Source organism: Protopterus annectens, chromosome 1.part0 (assembly GCF_019279795.1).
Source record: "Protopterus annectens isolate FY-2018-M chromosome 1.part0, PAN1.0, whole genome shotgun sequence".
In the NCBI taxonomy this organism is placed as follows: Eukaryota; Metazoa; Chordata; order Ceratodontiformes; family Protopteridae; genus Protopterus; species Protopterus annectens.
The window spans coordinates 1,052,656,933-1,052,681,779 of NC_056725.1; the positions used below are offsets into that span (position 1 = coordinate 1,052,656,933).

Consider the following 24,847-nt stretch of genomic DNA (forward strand, 5'->3'; position numbering starts at 1 on the left):
GGTACATAGCATCAGTGCTCACTCAGTCTTATGTAGATTAGAACTCCTGTATTTATTTGTAGATGACTGTGGATTTATTGAAACTACAGCCAAAGAATCCTACATTTGTTAAACAGTGCTTGGTGTGCATAGATAGATTAATTGGATCAGGCTTTGACAAACCGTATGGTTTCTGTAGCAACAATATGATTTTGTTTCATTTGTTATTACTAATTGAATGTTTCCAATGTAAAATCTGGTGGTGTGCACATAGGTGGTGAGATTAGGTAAGGGATTCACATTCACTGGCCTGAATAAGAAGATTGTCATCTACTTGAAAGAATGCCTTCCTATATGTGTGTGTGTAATGGAGTCTGCTGTGGAAGATTCAAGTGGGCTTTCCATGAGTATAGCACAGTATGAGTATACCCCGGTATGATCTACAGATTTTTGAAAACGGGTCCGTTACTGTAGATTGAGTACTCTTCTTGGAGCAGGCCAGGATTTCGTTATTACATTTTTATATGGAAGGAGCCTTGAGAAAGGCTATGATAATTGACAGCATTAAGTTCTTTGGAGATATCAATGTACACGGCCATGCAACACAACATCATCCATTAACTCAATCAAGAGACGAGACACTCATATTTATAATAAAGGTGAGGACAATAAGATTGCTGTGTATAGGATATAATGAATTGAATTCCTGAGTGTGTTTCTCTTGAGTTGCATGATTGTTATTTTTAAGGGCTTATTGTGGGGTGAGGGTTGACTATAGATGCACAACACTTGATTGTCTGTTTTTTACTGTTGTCTTTGTGAGTAGAGACGAAGAGCAGGATTTCAGAAAATGGGAACAGGTGGCATTACAAGTAAATGATAAAGCTAGGCGAAAGTGAAATCGGGTGGTATTTGAATGGCCTTATGATTAGGGACAAAATGATATGATCCAGGCCTGTGAATAACTAGTAGTACTTTTACTTGCAGCTGTTACTGTGGAACATTTTAATGTGGAGAGGAATATTTTATGCTGTGGGAGGGTGAGTTTGTTGGTAAGGAACTAAAACTTTGAGGGACATTTAGGAAGGAGTTATCAGCATAATGTTGAGGGCTCATAGGCTACATTTGATGCTTAGTAGCAGTTTAAAATACTTTTGGGTTATGATGGACAATTTGTTGGCTTTCTCACACAACATGGTATTGACGTGCACCCAGAAATATAATCGTACTTCATGCTTAATACAACAGCTTCCATCCCCATTCCTGTTCTGCACTCTTCTTCTCTTCTTCCTACGTAACCAGATCTCTTCCAAAAGTAGCCTCCATTTATAATTTGCCCTCTCTGTTTTCACGTTTTCTCTCCACTGTACTATTAAATTGTATGTATTGTACATTTTGTATGTATATTCTAACTGAAAGGACCACTACGTACTGCTTTGCTTGCTTTCTCATTTTCGAGGTTCTCTTTTCCCCTATTTTTTGAATGTAGCACTGTACCATATTCTTTCGATTATCCAGAATGACAATTTCCACGATTTTTTTTCATTAGCTGTTTTCACTTGAAAAAGCTCGGAAGAGTCCGAGCGAAAGCGCTTGTGCTTCAGGTTGTCGTTTGTTTCAGTTGGAATAAAGAAGATTTTTAATCCACTTCCTTTGGAGGGTTGCTTCTGTTTGGCTGTCTGGACACGTTTTTTATTTCATTAGCTGTTCTTACAGCTCCGGTACTGTGAGCACATCACAGTCTCGCATAACTGAAGAGAAGGTATGGGTGCTTGAACCCTTTGGTAATAACGCCCTTTGTTACTTTTCACATTTTCCTCCGTTGCTGCCCAAGAACCGCCCACGACCAGCCTCCTTCAGTCCTTTTGCCCTGGGAACACCCCCAAACAGTAACTATGCATGAGATATTTTACTTTTGGTTCCTGCAGCCTGTAAAAATGCAATGCTGACTGACTGTGGGAACTTTTTTCTTCATAGTAGTTGCTGCTGCACGCATCTATTTTGTTGAGGGATTGCTATAATATCTGCTTTTCAAACAAGTGTTCCCCAGTGATGATTTTATAACTAGAGGTATGTGTATCACATTTTTCTTTAAAAGTTTTTTTCCCTACATATATGTACAGGTCATACAACGTTCCTCAGTAAAAATACATTGCAACTGCTTAGTTTAAGAAGTTGGGACAGAGGCAAAAGTAATGGGAGAAAGGGCTGTAAAAATGGACACATTAAATATTGCTGTTATAAATGTAGACATGTTCAAATACAACCAGTGTTTGTATGCATTTCACAAAAAATTCATCTCATTATTTACTGACTTCAATCCGTAGGCAAACCAGAAAAATTTAATAGGATGGACCTAAGTTATAAGGCAAAATCTGGACATTCTGCAAATGTCTATACTATTGAGAACTAAGGTTTTTAATTACATGTAATGCCGCTTACTGCCATGGAGAAACCTAACAACTGCCATTATTTTATCCTGGCCAAGCATCACTTTTGCTGTTTAGCCAGTGTAAAATAAGAAAAGAAGAATTTAAGTAAAAATAGAAGTGTGTGTGTGTGTGTGTGTGTGTGTGTGTGTGTGTGTGTGTGTGTGTGTGTGTGTGCGCGTGTGTGTGTATGCCTTAATTAGAGTGCGAGTGAGATCGATCGTGCAGTCATTTTACACTCGCTAAGCAGCAAAACAACTTATTGTAGTTTTGCTGCTTATTGAGTGTAAAATAATCAAACAAATTTAAGAAAAAAAAGTGTGTGTATGTATGCCTACATTAGAGTGCGAGTGAGATCGATCGTGCAGTCATTTTACACTCGCTAAGCAGCAAAACAACTTATTGTAGTTTTGCTGCTTATTGAGTGTAAAATAATCAAAGAAATTTAAGAAAAAAAATAGAAGTGTGTGTGTGTGTGTGTGTGTGTGTGTGTGTGTGTGTGTATGCCTGCATTAGAGTGCGAGTGAGATAGATCGTGCAGTCATTTTACAGTCGCTAAGCATCAAACCAACTTATTGTAGATGTTCTTCACGTTTCACTGTTGCAGTCATCATATTTGGGTTATCTGCTTGCAGTAGCCCTCAGTCAGCCTGATTAACAAAGTCTTGGGTCCTGCGTCGGTTGCTGTCTCATCTTCCATGACATCAGGTAGTCAGGGGTATAAAGCATGCAGCCAACGCCATTACGCCAGTCTTTCTTGCCGTGCAGTGCCCGAAGCAGAAGCAGTACACAAGTGCCGGTCGGCTGACTCCTGAAATTTTCGTTTTCGAGTTTCAGAACCAAAGTCTTCAACTAAGCTAAGTATCCTGTTGGGGAAACTTTTTCTTGCACTAAACTGTTGTCAGTAAAAGTTAATAATTGTATTTCTTGTGGAAAGCAAATACCTCATAAAGATTTTCATTCGTACTGCATTCCTTGCTTAGGCCCTAACCACAACGTACCTTGTTGTCGGTTTTGTGTCTTATTTAAACAATGAACTGTTCGTCGTCGGTTTATTTACGCTTCTAAATACTTTGATGCTCGGTTCAATTATCCAGATATGGCTTCGGTAAGCTACCCGACTACCGTCGTTCCAAAAAAATGCAAAGATAAAGACAGAGACAGACCGCATAGGTCCAAAGCTGCCGATGATGCTTCTCCTAAGCTAGTCGCCAGTTCGGAGTGAGGCGCTTTCGCAGCCACTGATACCCGCTACTTCAGATTTGCAGGCCTCTACTGAGACCCATTTGGAGCCTGGTATGCTCCGAGATACTTCAACTGTGGAACCTGCGGATGACTGTACCTTGGATGGGTCCAGAGCCGCTGTACAGGCACCGACATCTGAGGGTGTTTTCAGGCCTACTGACTTGCATATTAAACCAACGCCATCTTCTTCTTCAAGGCCTAAAACTCAATCCATGCCTAGAAAACCTACACCCAGACCACATGGTCAGGCCTCTATGCCTAAAAAACAAAGGATAAGAATGGCTGAAGACCTTATTACTTTAATCAGGGGAAGCCACCATTCCCCCTCTAAGAGACCTAGAACTGAGGTTTGCTTATGATTCTTCTGATCAAGATTCTGAAATTTCTGTTTTCTCTGATGACCAGGATTTACCCTTATTTACCTATGAAGATTCTGATGCAGTGGACTCCATTCCCTCTGCTTCCCCTCCAGAGGATTTCTCTTTTGGTGAAACCTTGCATACTCTTAGGGAGCATTTCACCTGGGAAAGTTAGGATTACTCTGTTTCTAAAAAGAGGCTTAGGGGTTTCTTACTCCTGTCCCAACACAGGCCTTTATCCCCCCTGTACTGGACATTGTGGATGATGCCTTTTCGGAATCTAGCTTGGCCCCTGACCCTTTACCTCCTGCTCCCAGAAAACCTGATAGATATTACAGGGTTCCTGACTCTCACAAGTTCCTCTTTAAAAATCCTACTGCGGATCCGTAGACCCTTTTACAGGGACCCAAAGGCATTAAGGCTACTACTGCCAAAAATCCTACCCCCTCTGATACAGATTCCAGAGCGCTGGATAGATGGGGTAAGAAGGTATACACATCTGCAACCTTGGCCATTAGGGCCTTAAATTGCCAGTTTCATGTGTTAAAGTATCATCAGCATATTATTGGACTGCTTAAACATAAAATGATGTTGATTCCGGACTGTGCTGAAAATAAAGAATTACAAGATTAAATGCATTCTGCTGAACAAGTTGGAAAACATACTTTGCAATGTGGTTTTGATTCACTAGAGGCATCTTGCAGGGCTGCGGTCACTGGGTCTGTACTTAGAAAGCATGCTTGGCTTAAGGAGCAATCTTTGCCAGATCATGTTAAAGTTAAATTGCTGGATGCTCCCCTAAACCAAGACCGTCTGTTTGACAACAAAGCAAGTAGTACTTAAAAATATGGAGGAAAAAGCTAAATCTATGTAAACTATTAAAGATTTCCTGCAAGTACAGCCTCACAGATTTAGTAGGCATTAGCCCTCTAAAAATTGGTCCTTTTCTGCCTCTTCCAGGCCTTCTCAGTCCAAACCCAGAACCAGTAGAACACCCAGGCTTCAGTCCCAAGATACTCACAAGTCTAAGCAGTGGAGGGCTCCCGCTTCCTAAGCAGGGAATGGTAAGACTCCCTCCTTTGGTAAACTGTCTCAATGAATTAACTTTAAATCTTCCATGCCCTGCACAACTGACTGTTCCCTTAGGGGGAAAGATTGTCCCCTGAACCTGGCAGCCTGGCTAATTACCTGATCTCTCCGTTATCATCCCTCAGTAAGCAGGTGATGGATGTTATTCTGGAGGCAAGGAGGCCTAGTACTAGAAAATCCTATGCTGAAAAATGGAAAAGATTCTGTTCCTGGAACCAAGCTCATGGGATGGGCACATCAGCACCCAATTTACCTCAGATTCTTCAATACTTAACTGAGATGCTGCACAAGGGCCTTTTTATTTTCCTCCATTAAAATTCATGCCTCAGCCATTTCAGCTCATTACAACACAGAACTACCCCTCTTCTCTCATTCACTGTGGAAGTAGTTCCACAGAGGGGCCAAAAACTTAAGACCACCCAGGAGAGCCCCTACTCCGGCCTGGGACCATAACTTTGTATTGGAAAAACTCACTCTACCCCCTTTTGAACCAGCTGCAAATGCAGAGTTGAAATTCCTTTCTTGGAAAATAGCCTTCCTTTTAGCCATCACTTCAGCAAGAAGGGTGTCTGAATTACAGGCCCTCATGGCAGTGGAGCCTTTCATCATTTTTCATGCAGACAGGGTGCCCCTCAGGACCAATCCCCCCTTCATGCCCAAGGTGGTATCTAGTGTGGCCCTTAATCAGTCCATTCATTTGCCAACCTTCTTTTCTAATCAACAGAACAAAGGGGAGCGTATACTGCACTCCTTAGATGTGCACAGACAACTTAGATTTTATTTGGACAGGACTAAACTTTTCAGGAAATCTGAACAACTGCTGGTTGCATTTGCTGCAGGGGCAGAGGGGAAGGCCATTTCAAAGTAAACCATTTCTAAATGGATAGGCCATTGCATTAATTTCTGCTATAAGCACCATGGAAAACCTACCCTGCAGAGAATTAAACCACATTCAACCAGGACTGCATCTACCTCTACAGCCTTTCTCAGAGGTGTCCCTACCAGGGACGTCCTTGAAGCTGCTACCTGGAGTTTTCTACATACATTCACCAAGCATTACCATTTGTTAATTTTCTCTAAATCCAGAGCTGGCTTTGCCACTGCAGTCTTGCAGGGCCTTATAGCTGGTCATAATGCTATCTAATTTCCTCCTCCCATCCTTAGCTTTGGGAATCTACCCAAATGTGATGACTGCAACAGTGAAATATGAAGAACATAATACAGTTGTGTACACTTACCATAAATGTAGATGTTCAAGTGTATTTAGTGTTGCAGTCCTAGTTACCCTCCCTCCAGTCCCCTGATTTCTATTGGCTATACCTCTATTCTTGCTTACTATGTTTAAAGCTTTTTGGTGTATTTGCTTTTTTTGTTGGAGGTGTAACCTTGTATATATAATTCCTTCCCATTATGGGGGCACCTGATATCTGGGGCAAGAAAATTTGATGAAATGGCATCGGCTGCAGGCTTTATACCCATGACTACCTGACATCATGGAAGATGAGACAGCAACCGACGCAGGACCCAAGACTTTGTTAATCAGGCCGACTGAGGGCTACTGCAAGCAGATAACCCAAATGTGATGACTGCAACAGTGAAACATGAAAAACATCTACATTTATGGTAAGTGTACACAACTGTACTTTTTGCTGCTTATCGAGTGTAAAATAATCAAAGAAATTTAAGAAAAAAATGTGTGTCTAGAGTGTGTGTGTGTGTGTATGCCTGCATTAGAGTGCGAGTGAGATCGATCGTGCAGTCATTTTACACTCGCTAAGCAGCAAACCAACTTATTGTAGTTTTGCTGCTTATCGAGTGTAAAATAATCAAAGAAATTTTACAAAAAAATGAGGGGATAAAAAGCCAAGTCTTCTGGTTTTTGGGCAGAGCACTCCTCTTACCTCTAGGTTGAGAAGGAAAAAAAAAAGGTTCAATGTTCATTATAGTGATCACTGGTGGAGTAGCCTTTGCTATATGGGTTACAGTCTGTCAAGGATGTAGCATTGGGCCATTTTCCAAAGCTTCAGGGCACCTTCCATATACCCAAACTTTTAGCTCAAATTGAACTGACTACAAAGACAGGTTTGGACACCAAGCCCTTCTGAGCTTTTCTGCTATTGAAGAGAGTGCTCATCTGCAGGATTTCAAGGATTGATGGTTGGTTTAGGTTATTCTTTTGCAGGGTAGGTAAGAAGCCTTTGGGGGAGAAACCTTACACATTATTATTTTTAAGTTAGGATTTTAAGTTTGTATTTGACTGGACTGTCATGAGTTTCAGCTGTACTTTTAAATAGCAGTGCACTATTTCTTGTCAGTTTAATTTTTTTTTAAAGTAGTTGAAAAGCATTTATTCTGTGGAAAAATTCTTTCTTTTACTTTGTGGACCAGGCAAAGTGTGTTAAAGTGCTTATAAATGTGTTTTCATATGTATGAGGTTAGAGTGAGATTGTACACTCTCTAAGCAGTGGTTTTGCTGTTTAGTGAGTGTAAAAGTATAATAATAAATAAGAAAAGAAAGATAAGTATGTACCTGTGTGTTTTTGTATGTGTGCTTGTTTCTGTCTGCATGTCTGAGTGTATGCATGCTTGCCTGAATGACATTTAAAGTGTGTTTGTGTGTATATATGCTTCGGAAAAGTGGCAGAAGTAGCAGCATTTCAAAGAGCTTTGCATACCTCTCCACCTCTTAGCTCAAGATATCTGCAAAAGCCTGACATTTTATTTTTTTCTTGAGGAACATTGAAGACATGGCCTTGCTGAGCACCTCCCCCAACACACACACACACACACACACACACACACACACACACACACACACACACACACTTTATCCGTGAGAAGATGATGAATCTTTCTCTGAAATTATTGCAGAAAGCTGGATGCACTGCCACAAGTATGTACTATCAGAAACTTGGAATTTAGGAGACCATCAAGAAGTGCAACTGTTTCCTAGTTCTAACATAGTATACAGCTTCTGTTACTTCTTATTACCCAGGCCAGCTAATACTGACTGTGCAATTGTTTTTCCTACAAGTTTTCTGTATGTTTACAGGTCTAATATGCATATAAAATTGAAATGTAGAACTCTTCTTAATAAAATTTGCAATATATTTGTCCTACATTGGTTTGATACCTTTCAGATGTGTTTACTTTGGCTTGATGGAACATATTTTATTAGAAAAGACTGATACTACATACATATATATATATATATATATATATATATATATCGGTTTACTATCAAATGCATGAAAATCACAACCGCGGATGGTGATTTCCACAACTCATATCCTCGACTCATACATATTAAGTAGGTCGTAAGGTTGACGCAGCAAGATCGACAACGGTCTGTCGATGTTAATGTTGGCAGCTGCCATTGCCAACTATGCTGCGTGTCCTGCCTTATGTACGTCTTTCTGAATGAACATACACATGAACATTGACATTCCAACTGTCGCTCCTACCATGTTCGAGGAGGAGGCTGTCGTGCAACTAAATGTCAACATTTTGATTGTAAACCTATCTATATCTATTTACATATATATATATATATATATATATATATATATATATATATATATATATATATATATATATGTGTGTGTGTGTGTGTGTGTGTGTGTGTGTGTATGTCTATATATATCTATATCTATCTATCTATATATATATGTGTGTATATATATATATATATATATATATATATATATATATATATATATATATATATATATATATATAGCTTCAGTGGTGCAGCGGTTAGCGTTGTCACTTCACAGCAAGAGGTTCTCTGGTTAGATTCTCGGCTGGGGTGACTTGTGTGTGGAGTCTACACGTCTTCCCTGTGGTCACATGGGTTTCCTCCAGGTACTCCGGTATCCTCCCACATTCCAAAGATATGCAGTAGGGGGATTGGATGCTCTGAATTGACTGTAGGTGAGAATGTGTGCATGAGTCAGTGGTGTGAATGAACTACCACCGCAGGGCTAGCCACCCAGCGGTGTAAACGTTAGCTCAAGATGATTGTCACTGTGGAAGTTTCACCCCAACCCGATGTGCAGAATGAGAAAAGGGCTTGAGGATGCATGGATTTGTTTACCAGGATGGTCCAGCTCGGTCGAAAGAGACCCATTTTCAGTGGAAGCTCGGAGAGAAAATCTCTGCATACAGTTATTAAAAATTACAAGAAACTTCAAGAAGAGAAAACTAGTAGCAAGACGTAAACAGCATACACACAAACGGTACATACATTTGCATATTTTACACGCAGAGTAGTATGAGAATGGAAACATCACATGGTGGTTGAGATTAACTTGCATAACTTGCATGATATCTTGTAAGAATTAGAATGGATCATCAGACTTGTGGTTATTGCCATTGCAATTAGATAGGCTTACATATTTTATTTATCTGTTTGATATTTTAGTGACCTGGAAAATATCCGACTGGGTCAGGAACCCATTTCCAGCGGGGGGCGAGGGGGAAAAGCTCCACAGGGCAAATTTTGATCAGTAGAAGTTTATAAAATAAAATTTAAAAATGACAGGTAAACTACTGTACATTAGCAGAATAGTTTATTATGACCATGAAAAATAGCAGTATTGCACTGAGTCTGGTTGCAGATGTAGCCATTATGTTAGATACAATTGTTAATATATACAGCCACCTTAAACAAGGGCAGCAAGAGGTAGGAAGACAGGGGTATTTAGGATAATTAAAGGGAAGTAAGGAGTGATCAACCTGGAGTAGAGCATAAGCAGTGCCAATTATTTGTTGGTTGCTCCGTATGTAACGTTTTGATTTTGGATGAGTTAGCTGTGTTGACTATATGCTGGGGAATCACTTTCCAGGCTTGGGATATTTGTTTTGAGAAGATAACATCTCCAAAACCATTGTTGGCTTTTGTAACCTTTAGAAGTAATTTGTTGCATGATCACAATGATCTACAATTGGGAGTATGGGTGAACCAAGTTTTTGAGGGTTGGACATTTTTCTGGGTGGTGGGTGATGGAGTGGATGATGGTGAATTGATTGAGTTATATAAAGTTAGGAAGTTCAATCCATTTCAGTCTTAGAAGGGCTGTGCAGTGGAGTGATCTGTGTGGGTGGTTGTAAGCTAACGTGGCTATTTTATTGTAGCAAGACCCAAATTTGTAAAGCTCTCATTTTCGCAAATTAGTGAAAATAGGGGAGGCATATAACAGAGTGGATAGTAGATGAGTTCTGGCTATAGACTGTGTAGAGGTTTGGGTAAGTAATGACTTGGATCAGTACAGAGTGCCAAGTTTAATTTATACCTTTTGGATTGTTAGGGCTATGGTTTTATCATATTTTAAGCAGTTATCAGTGGTGACACCTAGCAGTTAGGTGTGGTCGACGTGATCGATTTTGGTGTTTTTGGAGTGTATGTTAAAAGATAAGGGGAGCTGATGTGTTTTCTGAGTTTTTAATAGCATTAGTTTAGTCTTATTGTGGTTCAGTATGAGTTGATTGTTTCAGAGATACTGTTCTACATCTGTGAAGGATTTCTGTGTTTTGTGGAGGAGCTCAGGGAGGGATGGGGCTGTGCAGATGCGTGAGGAGTTACCTGCGCATTGTATGATTGTTGCAGAGTCAGTGGTCAAACTGAATTTGTTGGTAAAAATGGTGACAAGTAGTGGTACAAGTACTGAAATTTGTGGGACGCTGACTGAGACAGGGAGCAGAGATGAGATTTCATTCTGCAGTTTTACTAATTGTTGTCTTGCCGACATGAGATGGCTGGTTGGGAGAGGTTCAGGGAGGCTAGTTTGCTGAGAAGTTTTTAATGTGTCAAAGGCCTTTGACATGTCTAGGAAAATAGATGCTATACGTATTGATTGTTGCTTCTCAGCTGGTTTACTATAGCTGTGAAGCTTACAAGGGTGGTAGTGATGCAATGTTTTGGATGAAAGCCATGCTGCGAGCTAGATAGCAGGTAATTTTTTATTAGATAAGGCAGGAATTGGGAGTGAATACATTTTTCAGGGATTTTAGCAAGGGGGAGGAGAGTAGCAGTTGGCCTATAGTTTGATAACTCTGTGGATGTGCCTCCTTCATGAAGGGGGATAACGTGTGAGATTTTCCAAAGTTTAGGGACGTATTCTTCTGAGATGGAGAGGTTAATTAGTATGGAGACTGGATAAGCGATTGCATCACCTGCTAATTTATTAGGGAGTTTGGTCTGCTGCAAGACATGAAGGTTTTAGGTTGTGTATGTAGCTTGTTTGCACTGGATTGAAGGAGAAAGAATTAGTTTGGGGTGTTGAATTGGTGGTGTTAATGTGGGGGAGTTACCATGGTACTGTTGTTATCTTTTAGCAAGGACAGTATAGAGTTTGTAAAATGCAAGTTAAACTGGGTTGCTATGGTGTCAGTGGTGTTTATGGGGGTGGAATCTGATGTAGTGCTGTGTCCAGGTTTTAAGAGTTGTTTTATGGCACTCCAGAACTTTTGGGGATTATTAAGATGCCTTAGTTGGAGTGATGTATAGTAGACTTTTTTGTCTTGTTTTATCTGCTTTTTGTCTGAGTTTCATAGGTGACAGTAGTTTAGCAGGGCGGTTTGGTTTTTGATGATTTAATAGCATTTCCAGGCACCTATTGGTTTCATGAGTAGTTTACTAACTTTTATTAGCCAAGGGATTGGTTTTGCTTTTACCCGCATACATCTCAGAGGAGCCAGGCTGTTAAGAATATCTAGAAATGTATTGTTGAAGTACTGGATTGCTTTATCTACTTGTAGGTGTTTTAGAGGTGACCAGTTGCATTGTTATAGGAGAGATTTCAAGGTATTGGTGAAGAAATGTAGTTTGCTTTGGATATGTTTACATATGCTATAGTTTATATGGCCTGCTTTATGCCTGAGAAGATCGGTGGGCATATGGCTGCTGAGGGAGTCTGGTAGGCAGCTGGCTTGGTGACAAACGTAGGGTCCCAGACAAGGATGGATTGCTTGTTATAGGTTCATAGGTAGGTACTAGGCTATCGGCCCAAGGGCCTACGTAAGCCTAGCCAGCAAGATACCATAGCTTACGCCACCCAAGAAAGTTATTTTCCTGTGCCACTGTCCAGCAGAGACACAGAAGTGATCCCCGGGGTGTATTTCCTATTTCCCATCCATTCATCAAGATTTTTCTTGAAGAGTGCTAATGAAGAACTTTGCTTGACATAGATGAATAGCTTGTTCCAGAGTATAGGAAGTCTCTGGGACAGGAAACTATCCCTCCAGTGTGTCCTGTTTATTGTGGTGACAAGGTTTAGTTCCCTAGAGCATGTAGCTTGGAGGGATTGGGATTTCTTTAGGTGTGGCATGTCCAACAGCTCTGTGTTTGACATAGCTTGATATGTTAGGCAGAGATCACCTCGGAGTAGGCGATATGCTACGGAGTAAAGCTGGAGTTTTTTGAGGCGGTCAGTGTAGGGCATTTGTTTGAGGCCAGTAATCCTCTTTGTGAGGTACTTCTGTGGCCTTTCCAGCTGCTGCAGATGTCTTGTGAGGTACATTCCAACAGAGGCGTTGTACTCTATATTGGGACTAATGAGTGATGAGTAGAGGGGAATAATAACCTCTTTTTTCCTGGATGAGAACCCTTATATGATGAGGTGTGCCACGTAGAAGAACTTCCTGACTACTGTGGCGATGTGACTATCAAAGGAGAAACTACTGTCCACCTGGGTCCCAAGGTCTCTTATCACGCATTTGGTGTTAATAGATTGCTGCCTATGTGGTAGTTCATGGGTATACAGTTTTTACCAAAGGGGATGACACTGCACTTTTTGGCATTGAGCTTGAGGCCATGGCTCTGACACCAGACATCAGTCTCAATGAGGCCCTTCTGTAGGATGTCCACATCATTTGGGGACTTGACTATGGCTCCTACTTTGCAGTCATCTGCGAACTTCGTCAGCCAGAGGCCTTCTGTGTTAGCCTGTACTTCAGAGAAGTGGATACCAAACAGGAGAGGTCCCAGGACGGAACCCTGTGGCACTCCGCTTGTCACTGCCTTGAGGTCAGATTTGGAGTCTGCAACTTTTACAGTGTGGGTTCTGTCAGTGAGCCATTTGGCAACCCATCTTGTGACGTAGGGATTTATACCTAGTTTAGTGAGTTTAGCAATAATTCCAGAACAGGGGATGGTGTTGAAAGCCTTGGCGAGGTCAAGATAGGCTGTGTGAACCACCTTACCCTCATCCACAGCTTTGTTGACTGCCTCAAAGAAGTCGATCAGGTTCAGGAGGCATGATCTGCCTTTTACAAACCCGAACTGGGTGGGATCCAGAGTTTGGAGGTTACCAATGTCTTTGTTTATGAGTTCCATGATGATACGTTCCATGGCCTTGCAGACCAGGCTCGTCAGGCTAATAGGTCGATAGTTCCCGGGATCAGTGGTGGCTCCCCCTTCGTGGAGTGGGATAACTGTTGCTGTGCACCATTCAGTGGGCACAAAGCCTGATGAGAGGCTATTATTGAACATGGTGCTTAAGTGGGGAGCCAGTTCGTTCTGAAGTTACTGTGTTTGTCAGTTCTTGTACGATAAGATATTATCTGGGAGAAGTCAAAGACATTAATGTAGTTTGTCGGGTTATCAAAGATGCAGGTAGTTCAGTCAATATTAAAATCTCCTAATGTCAGAGTTTCTTGGTTGAATGTAGAGTCTGTCCAACTGAGAAGATTTCTATTGGGGTGGTGGTATTTCGGGAGGTGATATAGGCTGCTATAATAATTTTACCTTTGTTATTGTTTATTAATATATAAGTAAATGGGGCTATACCTCTCCACCTCTTGAAGGAAGAAATCCGCACAAAAGCCTATAAAAATGGGACCCAAAAATAGGGACTAATTTTAAATGTTTTTCTTATAAACTTAGAAAGTTGTTAGATTAACAGGATTTGTGTTAGTCATGCATTTTCTTTAGTTTATGAAATCTGAAGGTCAACTGTATATCTGTGTTTACTGACTTCATTCCTCAGTCATTTTCCAGAAAACAACAAATTTTATCAGAAACAGACCAATAAATAATATGCAGAAATCTGGACCTTCAGTGAAAATCTGGACAGTTGAGAGTTATGAAGAGGGTACAAAGGCTCAAAGATGGAAACGAATTTGAAATATTCTTATAGCACAGTTGCTTGAATAACAGGATTTGTGTTAGCATGCATTTTCTGAACCATAATAGTGTTTTTATTTTGGGGTGGGGGAGTAAGATCATTCTACCAATGACAGCAGTCAAGAGGTACCACTTGACCTCTGAGCTCAAGAGATCTGTACACAGGCTAAAATAGAGGGCCCACAAAGGACCAACAATAGAATACATCTTTAAATATTGATCTTATAAAATTTGCACAGTTTCTTGAATAATAGGATTTGTTTTGGCATACATTTTATGAAGGAAATAAAGTCTGAAACCAAACTGTATGTTAGTACTTTTTGACTTTACTCCCCATTGACTGGAACAAACCTCAAATTTTAGGAGTAAGGGACCCCACCTCCAAAATTAATTTAACAGCTGGATAGTTTTGAAAATGTTATATTCTGGATTTATAAGACTTCTACAACACCATTTACATATACTACATCATCAGTTCATAGGAGGTTACTAGGTAGCAGCCCTAAAGCCTTACAATCCCAGCCATGTTAATCCCAACTATCCCCATTTGCTATTTTTTGCGTTGTTCGCAGAACAAAATTATGAACAGAGCAGGTCTGTGATCAACACTGGCTACCCCTGTCCATGAAGGACATGGTTGCCATGTGAATTTGTGGTCTCCCATCCAATTATGTGGATGGCGTTTAAATAGGGACAATGAGGAGCTCTGTTTTACATGAATAGGGAGTCTATTCTAAAGAAGCAGCAATCTCTGGGAGACATATCTGTCTCTCCAGCATGGTCTGCTGATGTCATTAGCTAAGTTGAGATCCCTAGAGTGAGTGACTCTTGAGCCATTTGACTTGCGGATGGGCAGCATTACATTAGGGCAGGGTTGGAGACTGCCCTATGGGCCAGTCACAAGTCACCTCTCAGCAGCCTATACAATACAGAGTAAAGTGACAGGGTTTTCAGCCTGTCCACGTAGGTCATCGTTTGGAGTCCCTGCATTTTCTTGGGTAGAACGTTCTGTGTTCTCTCCAGTTGCTGCCGGTGTCTGAGGTACATGCAAAACGGTGCATTACACTCTATTAGTGGTCTGATGAAGGTCGAGTACAGTTATAACAGACCATGGATGCACTTCTGATATCCTATCCACCGGTCAAGTTTATTCTTGAATATGGTCAATGAAAGACTCTGCTGCAAAATGGATGAGAAGCTTGTTCCAGAAAAATGGAATTCTAAGACACACAATTTTCCCACCAACATTCCTTCTTTATGTTTCAAGTAAGGTTTAAGTCCCTGTATCAGGAAGTTCTAATGTTAATATTTTTCTTGATATGTAGCTACAAGCGTAGTGGGACTAACCCAATCAGCAAAGGATACATAAATAAATAAATAAATAAATAAAAATCTGAATTTTCAAAGAAGACTTCCTAGTTCTAGTCCAGAAAATGTCCTACCTATGTGCTACTGTAGTATGTTGCAAGTGCATTTGAGATTATATACCGCTTGCCCATTGTAATTATTAATTTTTTCAAAAATGAGTTTTGTAAGTGTGACATACTGACCACTGTTTGATCCTGGGTACAGAATGTCAAACATATTTGTTGTTCCTAAGCCACTTATGTGCCCTTTGGCTAAAATATTATTATTCATAGATGGCTCTCTACTTTTGTTGTAAAATGTTAACCTATAGCATTGTAAAAACTGTTTTTGGTATGTTGTTAGTGCCTCAGAGTCTTTTCAAGTCAACACAGGGAGTGTTACATCACTTGCAATTATGAACATTTAATTTTGCAGGCAAATTACAAAAAAATAAACAGATCATTCAACATGACGTGGCCTATGTAGGCCTGCTACTGGAATTCCCTTGTACAGTAGTAACTTTTAAAATGTTTGTATTTCTTATTGCTGGAGTTTTTTTCCAAGGGTTCCAGTGAAAAAGGAACTGTGTCCAGTAGGACTTTCCAGGTAAACAAATGCAAAATAAATAAATAATAAAACCAGTGTCAGACTATTTGCATATCACTGCTAACCCCTTTACTTTTAGAGAGTTAAAGCACCTCTCCTAGAGCATTCTAGTAGGACATGGCTTATGTTTAATAGTATTTATTCACCCACAGTAGTTATTATTTACTCATGGTCTTCTACTACTTCGCAGCTTTTGCATTTTTATTTATTTATTTATATTTGTTGACCGGGAGTGTCCAACTGGACATAGGTCCATTTTCAGAGGAGGCCCGGGGAGAAAAGCTCCACAGTTAAAATAAACAGACAGTAGTTACATTGGATTACATAGTGATTAACAATTTACATAGCAATTACTTACAACATATTTACAGATGAAAAACATAGTACATCAGTAGACAACTAGAATCTTTATCCGTGAAGTACATAACAGACATTAACAAACGTTACAAGAAGAAGTTCCTGCTGTATAATAAGTACTGGCTTATGAGCATCTGAGCTTGCTATAATCAAGGTAGTTAGTGGAGTGGAAAGAAAGGTAGTGGTTGGATAGGGTGGGTGATATTAGAGTGGTAGTTGCAAGGGCATAGCCAGCATGTTTTTAGGTGCGCTTTTAGTAAAGTTTTGAAGTGGGTGCATGATGGTATGGAGGTAATTGTGGGTGGGACGGAGTTCCATAATTTGGCTATGGTGCAAGAGAATAGTGCTTCACCAGCTGAGTTATTGGCTTTAGTGATCTGCAAGTGATTTTTGTTACTGGATCTTAGTGGTCTGGTGGTGCGATAGGGTTGGAGTAGATTCTGGAGGGATGGGACATTTAGTGGATGGTTTACTAGTTTGTGGGCAAGTGAGAGTTGATACCATTGAAGGAGGTGAGGGAGTTCAAGCCAGCCCATTTCAGCAAGTGAGAGACAGTGGTGACTACGGTAGGATGCCCCTGTGGCGAATTTGGCGATTTTGTTGTAGCAGGTCTCTAGCTTGTTTAGATCACATTGCCTTAGGTTGTTATATATTGGAGAGGCATAAAGTAGGGTGGAGATAAGGTGGGAATTTGCTATTGAAATCTTTGCTGGTTTGGTGAGAAGTTGCTTATTTCTGTATAGCGCTCCCAGTTTTTTGTGGACTTTTTTTATGGTCATGGATATATGAATGTCAAACTTTAGTTTATTGTCTATTTCCACTCCTAGCAATTTGGTGTGTTCAGTTGGGTATATAGTGGTGTTGTCTTTTGCTGTGATTTTAAAATGATAGTTGTTTTGAGTATGTTTGGTGGGTTGGAAGATGAGTAGTTTAGTTTTGTTTGGGTTGAGTATTAATTTGGCATCAGATAACCAAGTTTCAACAGAGGAAAAGGCTTCCTGTGTGACTTTTTGCAGTTTGGGTAGGGACTGGGCTGAGCAGATGATGGTTGAGTCATCTGCATATTGTATGAGTGTGCCATGTTTGGTGGCAGAGGCTAGATTATTGGTGAAAACAGAGAAGAGTAGGGGTCCAAGGATGGATCCTTAGGGAACCCCTATGGAGACAGGTAGTTGGGGAGATATGTCATTCCGCCATACAACGGATTGTTGGCGGTCAGACAGGTAACTCTGAAACCAGTTGGTGACTGATTGTGAGAAGGATAGGTTATTGAGGACAGAGATAAGTTGTTTGTGTGGGACCATGTCAAATGCTTTAGATAGGTCTAGGAAAGTAGAAGAGGAGAGATAGCTATGGTTTTTATGCTGAAGGATAGTGTTAGTAAAGGAGAGTAAGGCAGTGGTGGTGCTATGGTTTGGTCGGAAACCATGCTGAGTATTGGAAAGGAGGTTGTTAGTAAGGAGGTAGTCTGAGACCTGAGAGTGTATGCATCTCTCTAGTATTTTGGAGAGTGGAGAGAGAATAGCTACGGGGCGGTAAATGGTTAGTTTTGCATTTGATCTATGCTTCTGGTACTATGTTTCTGTCTGTCTTTCATGGAGTTGAAGTTTTTCAGGAAGGTTGCTTTGCATAATACTAAATATTTTTGGTTATTTTACCCCAAGTGGGAGAAAGGGCTATTGTTTATATTTTCATAGGTAGTTGCTAGCCATACAGTTCAGGAGACCATTGTAGAGACTAGCCCAAATTCCCATTTGACCTAAGTCACAGAGTAATGAAACTGTGTCTCCTCTAGAGCCATTTCCGTGCCAACTCACCCATCATCTTTAACATGTCTGCTGTGACCCCATCTGCGCCTGCTGCTTTTCCTGACTTCATTTTCTTTGCAGATATTTTTATATCTTCCAGGGTGGTATCATGTTTATCTGTTATGATAGACTGTTTCTGGGGCAGTACAGCATCTGCGGAATTATCGTCATTCCTAAGCAGCTTGAACTACTCCTTCCATCCGCCTGTGATGTCCTGCAGACTAGTGAGCGTGTTATTCATCGCATCCCCTTTGAAAGGTGTTGGACTGTCTTCTTTATCTCTCAGTCCTGACCTTGCAACCTGACGCAGTTTCTTTGTACCACTGACTGAGTCTCTTAGCAGAAACTGCTGTAGTGCCTAGACTTCTGATGTTCATCGTGTTTCACTGTTGCAGTCATCACTGTAGGGTTCTCCCCTGCCGGCAGGCAGTCCTCGGTCGGCCAGAATCCCAAAGTCTGGGTCCGGCGTCGGCTGGAGTATAAAGCTGGCAGCCTACGCCATGTTCCCCAGTCTTTCTTGCCGTGCGGTGAAAGCAGTTCGCAAGTGCCGGTCGGCTGACTCCTGACAATTTTTCGTACTTCAGTCCGAAAACTTACTTCTTCTACTCAAAGCTAAGTACCCCGTTGGGGAAACTTTTTTCTTGCTCCAGTCCGATGTCAGAAAACGTTAATAATTGTATTTCTTGTGGGAAGCAAATACCTCATAAGGATTTCCATTCTTACTGTATTCCTTGCTTAGGCCCTGACCACGACGTAGCTAGTTGTCGGTTTTGTGCTAGATTTAACCAACGTGCGATTAAGCGAAGGTACGAGTTTGCATTTCATTATTTAGGTAGGCGATTTAATTACAAAATGTCGTCGGACACGCTTCCGACTACCAGAGTTCACAAACGATGCAAGGATAAAGACAGGCCTCCGAGGCCCAAAACAGATGACGTTTTACAAGCAGAGCCAGCTTCTGGTTCGGCTGTCGTCAGTGAGGCACTTTTGCAGCCCCTGTCGTCAGCCATTTTGGAACCGATTGCCGAAACGGACTCCCACGAGGAGCCAACTAGGCCTTTGAGTACTTCAGCTGCAGGAACTTCGGACAATGCTCCCTCGGATGGGTTCGGAGCCGCTGTCCAGGTACTGGCTTCCGAGGGGGTTTTCAGGCCTACACAGCTTCTGATAAAGGCAAAACCAAAGACAAAGGCAAAGACTCCTTCCAAATCTAAGACTTAAGCCCAGGCCTCTTCTGATCTGGGACCCAAATCACAAAAACAGTTACTTAAGATGGAGGAGGACTTACTTACCATGATTAGGGGTTCACATCCCCCACCAGATAAAAGGCCAAGGCAGGAATTGGATTATGACTCTTCTGATCAGGCATCCATTTCTTCAGTGTCTTCCTCTGACCAGGTTTATTCTTTCCCTCCTTATGAGGATTCTGATGCTGAGGAATCCATTCCTTCAGCATCTCCCCCTGAGAATTTTTCATTTGGGGAAACATTACATGAAATGAGGGAACATTTCCACTGGGGAGGACAGGAGTACTCGGAATCTAAGAGAAGATTTAGGGATTTTCTTCTTCTTCCCCAACATAGACCCCTGGCTATCCCTCCTATTTTGGATATTGTGGATGATGCCTTCTCTGAGGCTAATTTAACTCCTGACTCTTTTCCTCCAGCACCTGCTAAGCCAGACAGATATTATAGGGTCCCTGATTCTCACCAGTTCCTATTCAAGAATCCTACTGCTGATCCTGAAACCATTTCTCAGGGCCCTAAGGGGGTTAAGGCTGCTTCTGCAAAAAAAAACATTCCGACAGATAAGGATTCTAGAGCTTTAGAGAGATGGGGCAAAAAAGTGTACACTTCTGCTACTTTATCAATTAGGGCTTTAAACTGTCAATTTCATATGCTAAAATACCAGCAGTTTCTACTGTCTGTTATGAAACAAAAGCTAGCTTCCATTTCCGCATGTGCAGATAATAAGGAATCACATGATTTGATTCATGCCACTGAACAAGTAGGGAAGCATGGTTTACACTGTGGTTTTGATGCCTTGGAGGCTTCTTGTAGGGCTGCTGTTTCTGGCACAGTCATTAGAAGACATGCTTGGTTAAAGGAACAAAACTTGCCTGATCAGGTGAAAGCTAAGTTACTGGATGCACCTGTTCAGCATAATGTTTTGTTTGGATCTAAGGCTGAAGAGGTGATAAAGAAGATGGAGGATAAGGCAAAATCCATGCAAACGGTTAAGGATTTCTTACAAGTACAACCCCCCAGATTTAGTAGGAATTGGCCAACAAAAAATTGGTCCTTTCCCTATTCAGACAGGCCTCAGAGGGGTAGATATAGACGCTCCAGAGGAAGGCCCCAAACGCAGACCTCTTACAGACCAAGACAGTGGACTGCTTCCACCCCTAGGGTTGGAGAGGACAGGCCTCAAACTCATAGAAAACAGGCTCAGTGACTCCCCCTGCTGGGCTGCAGGAACTTCTTTCCTGGAAGCCCCTCTCGGAGGAAAACTCTCTCTTTTTCATCTAAACTGGACTTACATAACCCAAGACAAGTGGGTCCTGGATGTGGTTTCAAGAGGTTACAAATTCCATTTTCATACCCTACCAAGATCAAACGGATGGCCGGACCTACCAAAACATCAAGTGGTCAGAGGCCTTAAACTAGGTGGAAGCCCTCATGGCTATGAGGGCCATAGAACTGGTTCCACTTCCAGAAATGGGGCAAGGTTTTTACTCAAGGCTCTTTCTAGTCCCCAGAAAGCAAAATTCATGGAGACCCATCCTGGATCTGTCAGTCTTGAACACTTTCCTGGAGATACCAAAATTCAAGATGCTTACTCTGCAGCAGCTACTACCAATGTTGAGTAAAAATGCATGGATGGTAACATTGGATTTAAAGGAGGCTTACTTACACATTCCTATCAGACAGGAGTGCAGGAAATACCTCCGGTTCAAGGCCGGCTCTAGGCATTACCAATTCTCTGCGCTGCCCTTTGGATTGTCTACTGCACCCAGGGTCTTCACCAAATGCCTGGCACCAGTAGTAGCTTATTGCAGACTCAAGGGAATTCAAATTTACCCTTATCTGGACGACTGTCTTATTCAAGCAGACAGCAAGGATGTCTTACTCCAGCATCTAGAATTTGTTCAGAATCTTCTCAAGTTCCTGGGATTCACTGTGAACATAAAAAAGTCAAATTTGACACCCTCCTTTTCTGGGTGCTCTTCTAAACACAACAACCCAGATGGCATTTCTGACATCTGAAAAACAATTACAGCTGGCTTCAACTTTCAAAACCTTGGCATCACTAACTCAGCTATCTGCAAGGAAATTCCTGCAGGCATTGGGTTACATGGCCTCCTGCATCCTTCTCATACCATATGCAAGACTACATATGAGGAAAATACAGTGGTACCTAAAAAGTGTATGGTCTCAGCATTGCCACAGTCTAGACACACAGATCACCATCCTGCCTTGTCTACAAAAGGAATTCCTTTGGTGGACCAAGGCATGTATTCTCAACAAAGGGAAAGCCTTCAGTCTGCCTCCAGCCAGCCAGATACTAACCACGGACGCCTCAGATTACGCATGGGGAGCCTATTTGCAGGGAAAATGTCTGCAAGGCTTTTGGAGAAAGGATCAGAAGCACCTGCATATCAATTTAAAGGAAATGTTAGCTGTTCAGAAAGCTCTCTTGGCCTTCAGGGATCTTTTACAACCAGGACAACTACTGATACGGACAGACAACACCACAGTTATGTGGTACATAAACAAGCAAGGGGGTTCACACTCCTACCCCCTTTGCAGACTAGCCATGACTCTATGGAACACAGCTCAAGCTTGCAAAGTGGACCTACAAGCTCAGTTCCTACCAGGGAAACAAAACATTCTGGCAGACAGTCTGAGCAGGAACCTGACAGACCCACACGAATGGATGCTGGACACCGAAATATTCAAGATGATTACAGCAGTCTGGGGCTGCTCGCACATAGATCTTTTTGCATCCCCCCTCAACCATCAATTACGGATTTTTTGCACAAGGACATTCCACGAGCTAGCATGGAAAGTGGATGCACTATCATTCAGTTGGAGAAACCTCTCGGGGTATGCCTTCCCGCCTCTACCTCTTCTTCCATGGGTGTTATTAAAGATCAAGCAGGACAAACCCAAGATGATAATTTTACTGGCCCCAAATTGGCCTCGACAGTTTTGGTACCCAACACTGATGAATCTTTCACAGGAGCCCCCTTGGGTTTTACCTCCGACTCCAAATCTTTTGTCCCAACACCAGGGTCACATTCTGCACTCTCATGTCAAAACTCTCAGCCTGGCAGCCTGGCTAATTCAGGGTATATGATTAATCCTCTCCTTCCCAAACAGGTGATGGATGTAATTTTGGAAGCCAGATGCCCTAGCACTAGAAAATCTTATGCAGGAAAATGGAAAAGATTTTGCACCTGGATGCATGATCAGGATTCGGATCCTCTTGCTCCTAACATTCCTCTGATTTTACTTTACCTGACAGACCTGTTACATAAGGGTCTCTCCTTCTCTTCCATAAAGATACATGCCTCTGCTATCTCTGTTCATTATAATACAGACCCTCCAATCTTTTCCCACCAACTCATGAGACAGTTTCTCAGAGGAGCTAAGAATATAAGGCCTCCTAGATCACCACCCATTCCTGCCTGGGATCTCAACTATGTTTTGGAAAAACTCACTCTACCTCCTTTTGAGCCTGCTGCCACATCTGACATCAAGTTTTTATCATGGAAGACAGCCATCCTGTTAGCTTTGACCTCAGCCAGGAGAGTTTCGGAGTTGCAAGCACTCATGGCTGTGGAACCTTATATTATTTTTCACCAAGACAGGGTGTCTTTAAGGACTAATCCTACTTTCATGCCTAAGGTGGTTTCCAAAGTTGCTTTAAATCAGACTATTCACCTGCCAACCTTTTTCTCCAATCCTCAAAATAGGGGGGAAAGGATCTTGCATTCCTTGGATGTACACAGACAACTTTGTTTTTACCTGGATAGAACCAAGAACATCAGGAAAACAGAGCAGTTGTTTGTTTCTTATGCATCAAGTTCCCAAGGCAAAGCCATTTCAAAACAGACCATTTCTAAATGGATCGCTCATGGAATTAGATTTTGTTACTCTCACCATGGAAAGCATATCCCAGGAATTATTAGGACTCACTCTACCAGGGCTGCTGCTACTTCAGCTGCCTTCCTCAGGGGAGTCCCTACCAAAGACATTTTGGAAGCTGCAACTTGGAGTTCGGTGTATACTTTTTCTAAGCACTACAATCTACCTCTCTACTCTAAGTCTAGGGCAGGCTTTGCTTCTGCAGCCTTGCAGGGCCTTCTAGCCACCCCCTCTACTTTATGACCACCTCCCTTTTCTTCTGCTTTGGGATTCAACCCTACAGTGAATACTGCAACAGTGAAACACGATGAACATAGTACAGTTGTGTACACTTACCATAAATGTAGATGTTCGAGTGTTTTCACTGTTGCAGTCTGGGTTACCCTCCCTCCTGTCCCCTCTTACTTTTTTCTTTTATGTGGTTCCCTACTTCACCCTTCTTCTGAGGTGTATTTGCAAAGGGTATGGAGTTAGACTAATTTTTGAACTCCTGACATCTGGGGCAAGAAAAACTGGAGAACATGGCGTCGGCTGCCAGCTTTATACTCCTGGTGCACTGACGTCAGGGAGCATGGCTGAGCAGCCGACGCCGGACCCAGATTTTGGGATTCTGGCCGACCGAGGCCTGCCTGCCGGCAGGGGAGAACCCTACAGTGATGACTGAAACAGTGAAGACACTCGAACATCTACATTTATGGTAAGTGTACACAACTGTACTTTCCCTTTGCTATTGCAGCTCCTTTCCTAGCTTATTTTTTAGACAGTCAGTATTTCCTCTTAGGCTGGTTGGCCTTTTCTAGCTCCCACTTTTTCCTGCACTTTTTCTTTCCTGAACTGACTCCCTGGACAACTGCATTTCACCACCCATTTTCCTTGCGCACCTTATTAACAGACATGGCTTGGCCACATATCTGTTCAGTAGTCCTCACAGATGTTGCTTTGAGATTCTGCCATTTTTCTTCAACTACAGTGATTTCCTCCTCTTTTTGGGGTGCTGGAGGCCTCAGTACTTTCTTGGACTGTTGTTGACTTTGATATCAGTGATTATAGTGTAGTACCCTCTTCTTTCTAAGGGAAGTCTATCTGCATTGCATATTGCCCACTCTTATATATGAACTTCTCTCTTTCTGAACCATGTGTTGGCTACTATCAAGCCATTTGCCTGACAGAAATCAAGAATGGCCTCTCCCATATTCCTGATGCTTCGCCAATGTCAATCCGGGCAGCCCTCATATCCTGCTCTGTCTGTTCCAATATGTGCATTCAAGTCTCTCATTATCAACACCAATTCGTATTGTCCTGGTTTATCTAGTAGGTCATGGAATTGCTGTCTGAATGCACTCTTTTCCTCAGT

The 24,847-nt window shown here is 41.8% G+C and overlaps 1 protein-coding gene across 2 annotated transcripts in view; it reads left to right on the forward strand.

Moving 5' to 3' along the window:
• GEN1 (GEN1 Holliday junction 5' flap endonuclease) overlaps positions 1-24,847 on the forward strand; it is a 911,226-nt gene that overhangs the window by 177,629 nt on the left and 708,750 nt on the right. The window lies entirely within an intron of this gene.